At 35.2% G+C, this 9,261-nt stretch overlaps 1 pseudogene; it reads left to right on the top strand.

Annotated features, from left to right (window-relative positions):
* The first annotated feature begins 232 nt into the window (after window positions 1–232).
* LOC100924036 overlaps window positions 233–9,261 on the top strand; it is a 28,043-nt pseudogene continuing 19,014 nt past the window's right edge.

Below are 9,261 nucleotides of genomic sequence, written 5' to 3'. Positions count from 1 at the left end.
TCTCCAGCTTTGTTCTTCCCTCTTAATCTTGTTTCTGTTTGTTTTGTTTGTGCAAAACCTTTTTAATTTAATGTAATCAAAGTTGTTCATTTTGCCTTTCATAACATTCTCTAGTTCTTCTTCGGTCATAAATTCCTCCCTTCTCCAAAGATCTGATAGGTAAATTATCCCTTGCATGCAAAGATTTCTACCAGGCAGGATAGGTGGATGGGAACATTTTGTTCCAATGATCATGAAGAAAGCTAAAGCAGGCATTGTGGAGTGCCTAGAACTTCAACTGACACTGAAGGTATGACATTGCATCCTGGGCCATCACCATCATTCTGACTCTTTGTCTTGCATCTGGACTTTAATGACTCTGAAAGAGAGGATAGGCTGACTACTTTGCTCAGTTCTGAATTACTTAAATCCAGTTCACCTGCAAGTCAAATCATCATGCCATGATGTCATTGGTCCTCTTTGCAAACAAAGGAAGAACAACACATGTCTGAGCTCTTTGTTTTTTCACTGAGAGACAGGGAAAAAGACTAGAATTATATCTATATCTGTCCCCCTAGTGTAGAAGTATGATTTTTTTTTGTTCAAAAGCTATTGTCTTCACTTGTCACTAATTCTTAAAAGGAAAGGGTACTCTAAACTTCCACTTATAAGTTGTTCTCTTCTCACGAAATACTAATTACAGAAAAATGAATAGTGAGCAAACTCATTTATCCAAGCAAATGATGAGGAGAAATTGTATAAATTATGCAAATTAAAATACACTTGAAAATACATGAATGACAAAACATAGTGGGAACTGAATTGAATTTATTTTAAAAAATAAGAGCCATGTCCCAATTGATAAATGATCAATAAGTATGATCTGTGCCCAAAGGGCTATAAATTTATGCATATCCTTTGATGTAACAACACTGCTACTTGGCATGAATACCAAAAGAGATTTGGGAAATTTACCTATATGTAAAAACATATATTTATAACAGCTCTGAGGGGAAAAAAATTAGAAATTGAGGGGATGTCCATCAGGTGGGGAATGGCACAATAAACTGTGGTGTGTGTTTATGGTGGAATATTAGTGTTTCATGGAAAATGATGAGCAGGATGTCATCAGGAAAAAAAAAAAAGCCTGGAAAGTCCTCCATGAACTGAAGCAAAGTGAAGTAAAGTGAAATGTACTATATACAAAGTAATAGCAATATTCTGGGATGACTGGCTGTGAATCACTTTGTTATTCTCAATACAATTCTCAATGTAGAATTTGTTGTTCTACAATCATCCATGACTTCTCTAAAGGACTTATGAAAATGGCAGAAACTAGGCATTGATCCATACTTAACACCGTACACCAAGATAAGGTCAAAATGGGTTCATGACCTAGGCATAAAGAATGAAATTATTAATAAATTAGAGGAACATAGGATAGTTTACCTCTCAGACCTGTGGAAGGGGAAGGTCTTTATGACCAAAGCAGAACTAGAGATCATTACTGATCACAAAATAGAAAATTTCGATTATACCAAACTGAAAAGTTTTTGTACAAACAAAACTAATGCAGACAAGATTAGAAGGGAAGCAATAAACTGGGAAAATATTTTTACAGTCAAAGGTTCTGATAAAGGCCTCATTTCCAAAATATATAGAGAATTAACTCTAATTTATAAAAAAATCAAGCCATTCTCCAATTGAAAAATGGTCAAAGGATATGAACAGACAATTCTCAGATGAAGAAATTGAAACTATTTCTAGTCATATGAAAAGATGCTCCAAGTCATTATTAATCAGAGAAATGCAAATTAAGACAACTCTAAGATGCACTACACACCTGTCAGATTGGCTAAGATGACAGGAAAAATAATGATGATTGTTGGAGGGGATGTGGGAAAACTGGGACATTGATTCATTGTTGGTGGAGTTGTGAACAATCCAACCATTTTGGAGAGTAGTTTGGAACTATGCTCAAAAAGTTATCAAACTGTGCATACCCTTTGATCCAGCAGTGTTACTACTGGGATTATATCCCAAAGAGATTATAAAGAAGGGAAAGGGACCTGTATGTGCACGAATGTTTGTGGCAGCCCTTTTGTAGTGGCTAGAAACTGGAAACTGAATGGATGTCCATCAGTTGGAGAATGGCTGAATAAATTGTGGTATATGAAAATTATGGAATATTACTGTTCTGTAAGAAATGACCAACAGGATGATTTCAGAAAGGCCTGGAGAGACTTACACGAACTGATGCTGAGTGAAATGAGCAGGACCAGGAGATCATTATATACTTCTACAACAATACTAGATGATGACCAGTTCTGATGGATCAGGCCATCCTCAGCAACGAGATCAACCAAATCATTTCTAATGGAGCAGTAATGAACTGAACTACCTATGCCAGAAAAATAACTCTGGGAGATGACTAAAACCATTACATTAAATTCCCAATCCATATATTTATGCACACATGCATTTTTGATTTCCTTCACAAGCTAATTGTACAATAATTCAGAGTCTGATTCTTTTTGTACAGCAAAATAATGTTTTGGTCATGTATACTTATTGTGTATCTAAGTTATATTTTAATATATTTTAACATCTACTGGTCATCCTGACATTTAGGGAGGGTGGGGGGTAAGAGGTGAAAAATTGGAACAAGAGGTTTGGCAATTGTTAATGCTGTAAAGTTACCTATGTATATATCCTGTAAATAAAAGGCTATTAAATAAAAAAAAAAAAAAAGGACTTATGAAAAATCTTATCCATACCTAGAGAAGGAACTGATTGTGTCTGAATACAGAGTGAAGCATTCTCTCTCTCTCTCTCTCTCTCTTTCTCTCTCTCTCTCTCTCAACTTAATTTTTCTTTAGATTTTTTATTTTAATTAGGGTGGAAGATGTTTTTTTTTTTCCCCACAACTTGACATTTATGGAAATGTTCGCATAACTTCACATATGGTTTCTTAATTGTGGGTGGGGATAAAAGAGAGAACCTAGAACTCTTTTTTGGTTTTGAATGTAAAATACTAAATAAATAAAAATGAAAATACATGAGTGAATGAACTCTTTAGATGGGAGATAAGATCTCAACTCAATCAAGACGGCCTCCCTGTGGTTCCCATCTCACTCAAGGGAAAAATTCCTAAAATTCTCTATCTAGAAGGACAAGCTAGAAATCAGATATGTTGAGGATCCAAGGACTTCCTGTTGAAGAAATTCAGCTACATACCTGTCTTCTAAAGTCTGTCTCTTTCTTTCCACATACATCAGGTTGGTCTCCAAAAGAGTATCGAACTACAAATATCCTATCTAGAAATAGAAATAAGAATGTTTATCCTCTTAAATAAATGACAATCAGAATGCTTTCAGAAAAACCTGGAAGGACTTTCATGAACTAATGCAAATTGAAGTGAGCAGAACCAGAATACTATAACAGCAATATTGTACAGTGATTCAGCTACGAATGATGTAGTTATTCTCAGCAATACAATGATCTAAGATAATTCTTGAGAATGCAGGTTAAAAAATGCTATTTACCTCCAGAGAAAGAACTGCTACAATCCAAATGCAAATCAAAGCATAATTTTTTTACTTGCTCTATTTTTGTTGGGGGCTTTTTTGTCTGTGTTTTTTCACAGCAGACTAATATGCAAGGGTGTACATGTGTAGACTATCAAAATGATTGCCTTTTTAATGAGGCAGTAGGGAAGAAAAGAAGAGAAGATTTGGAATTCAGGATTTTTAAGAAAATTAATGTTAAGAATTTTTATATGTAATTAGAAAAATAAAATATATTTTAAGAAGAAAATGTTTATCCTCTTTAAAATTCTGGCACCAACTCTGCTCTTCATGTATCCTTGGATGGATTAAATCTCCATTCTCTCCACCAATCCAGAATTATATTCCATGAGTATCATGGTGCATAAAGCTGCCTTTTCCCCTTTCAACTTGTTAGGAGTCTGGTTTCATATGGATTATAAGGGGAGAGTTTCTAATACTCAAGGAAATAAAGAAAATGAAATTTATTTCTCTGAATATTGAGTAACTATCCATTTTTCTATTAATGCTTAATGGAAACCTGAAATGGAGGGAGGAGGGAGCATGATATGACTTCTCAAACATCTGTCCAGTTCCATGTTTTAAGAATAATGGGAACCAGCACATGGGTAGAATACCTGATGATATCTCCCCATGTGGAGGAGTCTTAGGAACTTCTAGGAAAAGTTATGATATGTAAAGAAAAATTATTTGGGATTTTCTGGAGAATATATAGTTTTTCTGTAACTGGTTCTGGCTGGTTGAGCACATGGTAAATAGGAAGTTCTTTGGCTGCTGAGGAGACAACCATTTTCCTTTTCTACTCTTTTGTTTTTGGTTTATCTCTTTTATTAATAGGGTCCACAAAACTGTAAGGGGAAAGCCCTGGATACTTTCCACTGAAGCCACTGTGTGGTTCTTTGACTACAAGCCTGGGTTTTTTGTTCACTTCTATGCACTTTCTTTTCCTTTCTAGGTTAAGGATTTGGTGCTTCCAATCTCATGAGTTCTAACTCCTTCAGGGTTAGTTTTAGCTCATCATGTTAGTTTCCCTAGAATTCTGAAGAGGTCAATATAATCTGCTGGGTCTAACAGAGTATGCCTAAAACTACCTAAGATTTTGTAGAACGTGTTCATTAGAGAAATAACAATTACTGTGTTCACTACAGTAAAAATTTGTGACTTTCATTATATAGCTTCATGAGTTTTCTAGAAAAGATAAGGAACCCATGAACTAGAAGATCTCACAGATATCCTTCCAAGTTTATATCCTATAAATTTAACAGAGAGCTGCTGATAGCAACAAAATGTCATTCCATCCGATCCCTAACCATATTTCTATATGGAAGCCATACAAAATCCCACTATTTCCTTTGTCAGGAGTAGTCTTACTTAGTTCCTCAGGAGAGCCTGAGATATTCTTGGTCCTTTTTCCAGGTTCCAGGCAGTCCAATCAAACTCCAAAAGTAACCGTTAGAGAAGCCTAGGAAGCAGGAGATATCCCTAAATTTCTGAGTGTGTTTGTCTCCTGAAACAGGGGTGAGCTCATCTCTTTGACTTGGGGACATGGGACTGTTCCCCTCCCTATAATATGTTCCCCTTCTTTTCTCCACACACTGTGAAAAGCTCTTTACTAATCTTCTTCTTCCAATCCCATCCTTATTTTCCATCTCTTTTCATTAGGCCTAGATCCTAACTGAAAAGAGTGATAAAGCTGTGACTGTGAGTAGATCACCTAACCTCTTCTAAATCTCTTAAATAGAAAGGTAAACTAGATTGGCTGAATAGATTCCCTTCCCAGTCCAAACAGTCTGCAAGTTTGCAAGGTCATCTGTCCCTTTTAGGTACATTTAAATATTTAACAAGGAATTCTTAAAAACTAAAAAGCAATTAAGAACCAGTTCAATTCAACAATCATTTATTTTTTAAAATGTAAGTTATCTCATTAAAGAGTATTTTAAAATCGAATTTATGTTATTTTGTTTGTTTTGTCTTTTATAAGAAGACTTATCCTCTTAATTCTAGTACCTTCTCTCTGTTAATTATTTCCTATTTATTCTATATATAGCTTGCTTTATATTTGTTTCATTTTTCTCCCCCATTAGATTCTAAGTTTTTTTTTAGGGCAGGGACTCTCTTTTGCCTCTCTTTGATTTCTTAACCTTTAATGCTTGGCACATGCTAGGCATTTAATGTTTATTGATTGGTATCTTATTTTCACAATTGGTATGGAACTTTACTTATGATGTGGGTTCAGTTTGATGAATTTGTTGCCTGGGGATACAAAGTTAAAATCACTTCCTACCCTCCTCTCCCCAAAATGAAAAAAAAAAAGTTAAAATGGGGCTAGCCATTTTCTAGAGGGGTAATTGAGTAGAGTAACCATCAAGCAACAAAGACATAAATAAGTCATACAAACAAAATAAATCCAAAGAAATTTGGAGCTAATAGCACTAAAATGGGAGAGGCAAGGGATGGTTGGGGGAAAGTCCTACTGCAAGATATATCCCTCAAAGTTGATCCTCAAAGAAATCCAGGGTTTGCAAATAAGAAGGGAAAGCATTTCAGGCATGGAAAACAGTTCTTACAAAGCATGGAATCAGAAGATAGAATGTCACGTATGAGGAATAGTAACTATGGAAGGACAATTTACTGAAATGCAAAGTGTGTTTATTTATTTGAGTAGTTTTATTTATTGTAAGGTGTAGTAAATGCCCAAATGAGGAATATATATTTTATTCTAATGGTAATGGAGGACTACTGAAATTTCTTGAGCAGGGAAGTGACATGATCATCAAAGAAATAACACTCCACTGGTAAAATATTCGAGTGGGCTCAGGAGATGTCTTTAGAGAAAGGGGAAAAGCCTTCCTATAATCTTCAAATGTAACCATTTAGGTGGTGTCCTTTTATCTGCTGAAGTCTCCAAGATCTTTGTTTCAGTTTAGTTTTTCATTTTTATACCCTAAGATTTTTTTGTTAATTTTATTAAACTTAGATTGTGGTTTGTTTGTTTGTTTGTTTTTAACATTTTAATAAGCTGTATCATATTAAACTGTGGAAGGATATTATAATGCTCTGACTGGTTTGGCAGCCAGTGCTAGAATTTGTATGTCTTTATTTGAGGAATTGTCTGAAGGCAGTCATTGTACACTTGATACGTTGCAAATGTGTCCAACAGTCATGGTTTATAGTCAACTTGAAAAAATTCAAAGATATTTTCTTATGGTTATAGAGACTTTAACACAACAGTTAAACAGACCAGACTCTGGAAGAGTCTAGTAATTAGTAAAAGTTTGGGAGAGCTTATATACTGAAATTTTGGGCTTCAGTCATCAGGTTAACAGGTATCCTGGGATGAGGAACAAGGGCTTATGTGCAAGGACAAGTTTGTAAAATAAAAAAGACAGATAAGGAGCCATGATGTGGCTTTGGAAAAAAATTGTCAATCAGGTAAGGAGTCGGGATGGGGTTTTAGCAAGATCCTTTTGACAGATTTTTAAAAATTGTTCTACCTTCTTTGGCTGAATGAAATGTCTACACAAGTGGGTAAAAAGTCCCATCAGTAAGGCACGCACCAATTTGAGACTCAACTTCAGCAAAACAAAATGTACTGTAGTCCATCACTTCCCAACATTAAGTTCAAGGAGAACATTCCAGAGTTTCCTTTAAGCCCATCAACTCTCTGTCTGTTAGATTTGAAGTTATGCTGACCCAAATATAAGGGAAAAGGGGATTAGTGGAAAAGGAAACAAGCAGCTACCCAGATTAGAGGCTTGGCTAAAAAGGATAGATTCCATTCATGAATTGAGTAGTTCTGCTTTTCCTGTCCCATTCCCCAACCTTTCCACTCCAATTCATACCTTCACATGGACTAACAGAAATGTCCCTGCTTCTATTTCATGTGTGAAAGAGTCAACTAGATTTATGCCTTTCAAAAATACAGCAGCTAAACTCCAAGGTGTCTATGACACTGACAAAAGAGAAATTTGCCTTGCTGTTCTATAGTATGTTTCATGTACAGATTTGGAGTCTGAAATGAAATAGTAAAAGGCACCATCAATCAATCTAGACATATTCACTGAGTTTTGGGAATCAAAGAACGTTCACTCTAAAAGAGAACACAGAGATCCTCTAACCCATACCAGTCTTTTTTCATAGTAGGATTCCAAAACCCAGAGAAAGGAATTGCTCAAGGCATCAGAGAGATGAACTAAAGTCGATGTTTGGATAAACCACCCAGTAAATACAATACTAGTAAAATCTTCATTTATGGTTGGAAGGAATCTTAAAAAACATCTGGTCCAGTGGAGTCAATCTCAAATGGAACCAGGGCACCATACATAAAGATCCTCAAGGGACACAATTTTAAAATGTAATATTATCTATATTTTATTGCATTTTCATTTACCTTATTAGATATTTCCCAATTAATTTTTATCTGACTTGCATTGGGGAGTATTATGGGCTACCTACCAGTCTTACTGAAAGTTCTGATCTCATTTAATTTCTATATTTTACAGTTAAGAATATTGAGGTCCAAAGTAATTAAAGATCTTTCTATTGGCAAGAAGCAGGGCTATGACTTGAATTAAGATGCTTAGATTACCATCTGTAGTGTCTCATTGTGCTCAATGGTTCTCTACAGCTATTTGCAAAGCCAGTGTTAATTTTATAGTAGGGAAGTAGATGGTATGAGTTGAGGCACTGTGGTCTTTTTTTTTTTTTTTTTTTTTTTTCCTATTTGCTGTTCATGAATTGCCACTGGCCTCCATAAGTGGACAAGACAACTTTTCCAAGCTGGCAAAAAAAATTTAATCTAGGGAAGCTAAGCTTCTCTTATGTTACTGAATAGAAGAGGAGAAAATCCATTTCTGAATAAATGATCCAATCTGTGGATTCGTTAATCTGAACATTTCTTCAAAAGAAGGATTGGAAAGCATAGTGGTTCTATTTTCATCTTTAATAGTGAAAAAGAAGGAAACAATAATAAAACAGAGTTTGGGAGAGAAACCTTTTCTGTCAGCCTCTCTTACCACAAGCTACATAGCATATGATGAAGTTAGATTTCTTTTCATTTACTTTCATCTTATAGATCTGATGCTGCAGGGGGAAAGGACTATGTGTATTTAGAAGGTCTTGCTGGTATATGTAGGAAGATCTATGGTTTATTTCTGAAACAAGAAGCAGTATCTGTTTGAACTTAGAGACCAAATATTTTTTAAAGTCGGTTTGAGCTATTGGGTCCCCCCTTTTACAGGCAAAACTAGCATGGTGCCTTATAAATTTGAAGCTTACACCTTTTTCTTAACTTGTCTTTTATGCTGACATATTGGAGGATATAACAGTTTATTTTCTCCCCTTGATGCGTGTAGCTGAAGCTTCCATTAGTGTTAATGGAAGTGTTGTCAGCATAGAGAAGGAAGAATTGGCCCCTGAAGTGAAAAACATCATATTGTCTTCTCTACTGCTTCCACTACTCTGTTGCCTCTAAGATAGCCCCTCAATCTCATTTCCCTCCATGATGTTATATTTACCTCCCACACTGATACATTAAAAAATTAGAGATAATTAGAAACTACTGCAAAGCTCTTTGTTTGACATCTAAGGAAACCAAGGCCTTCATAGATTAAGTAATCTGTCCAAGAGTCAAAAAACAGTATCTCCACCTATCATGCTTTCTTTCCTCTGAGGTTTTGCTCATATGGTTTCTTCAACTGAAAATATCCTTTCTTCA

The sequence above is a fragment of the Sarcophilus harrisii genome, chromosome 3 (genome assembly GCF_902635505.1).
Source record: "Sarcophilus harrisii chromosome 3, mSarHar1.11, whole genome shotgun sequence".
Lineage (NCBI taxonomy): Eukaryota > Metazoa > Chordata > Mammalia > Dasyuromorphia > Dasyuridae > Sarcophilus > Sarcophilus harrisii.
The sequence above is the reverse complement of the archived record's forward strand: the minus strand, read 5'-3'. Positions and strand labels throughout refer to the sequence as shown.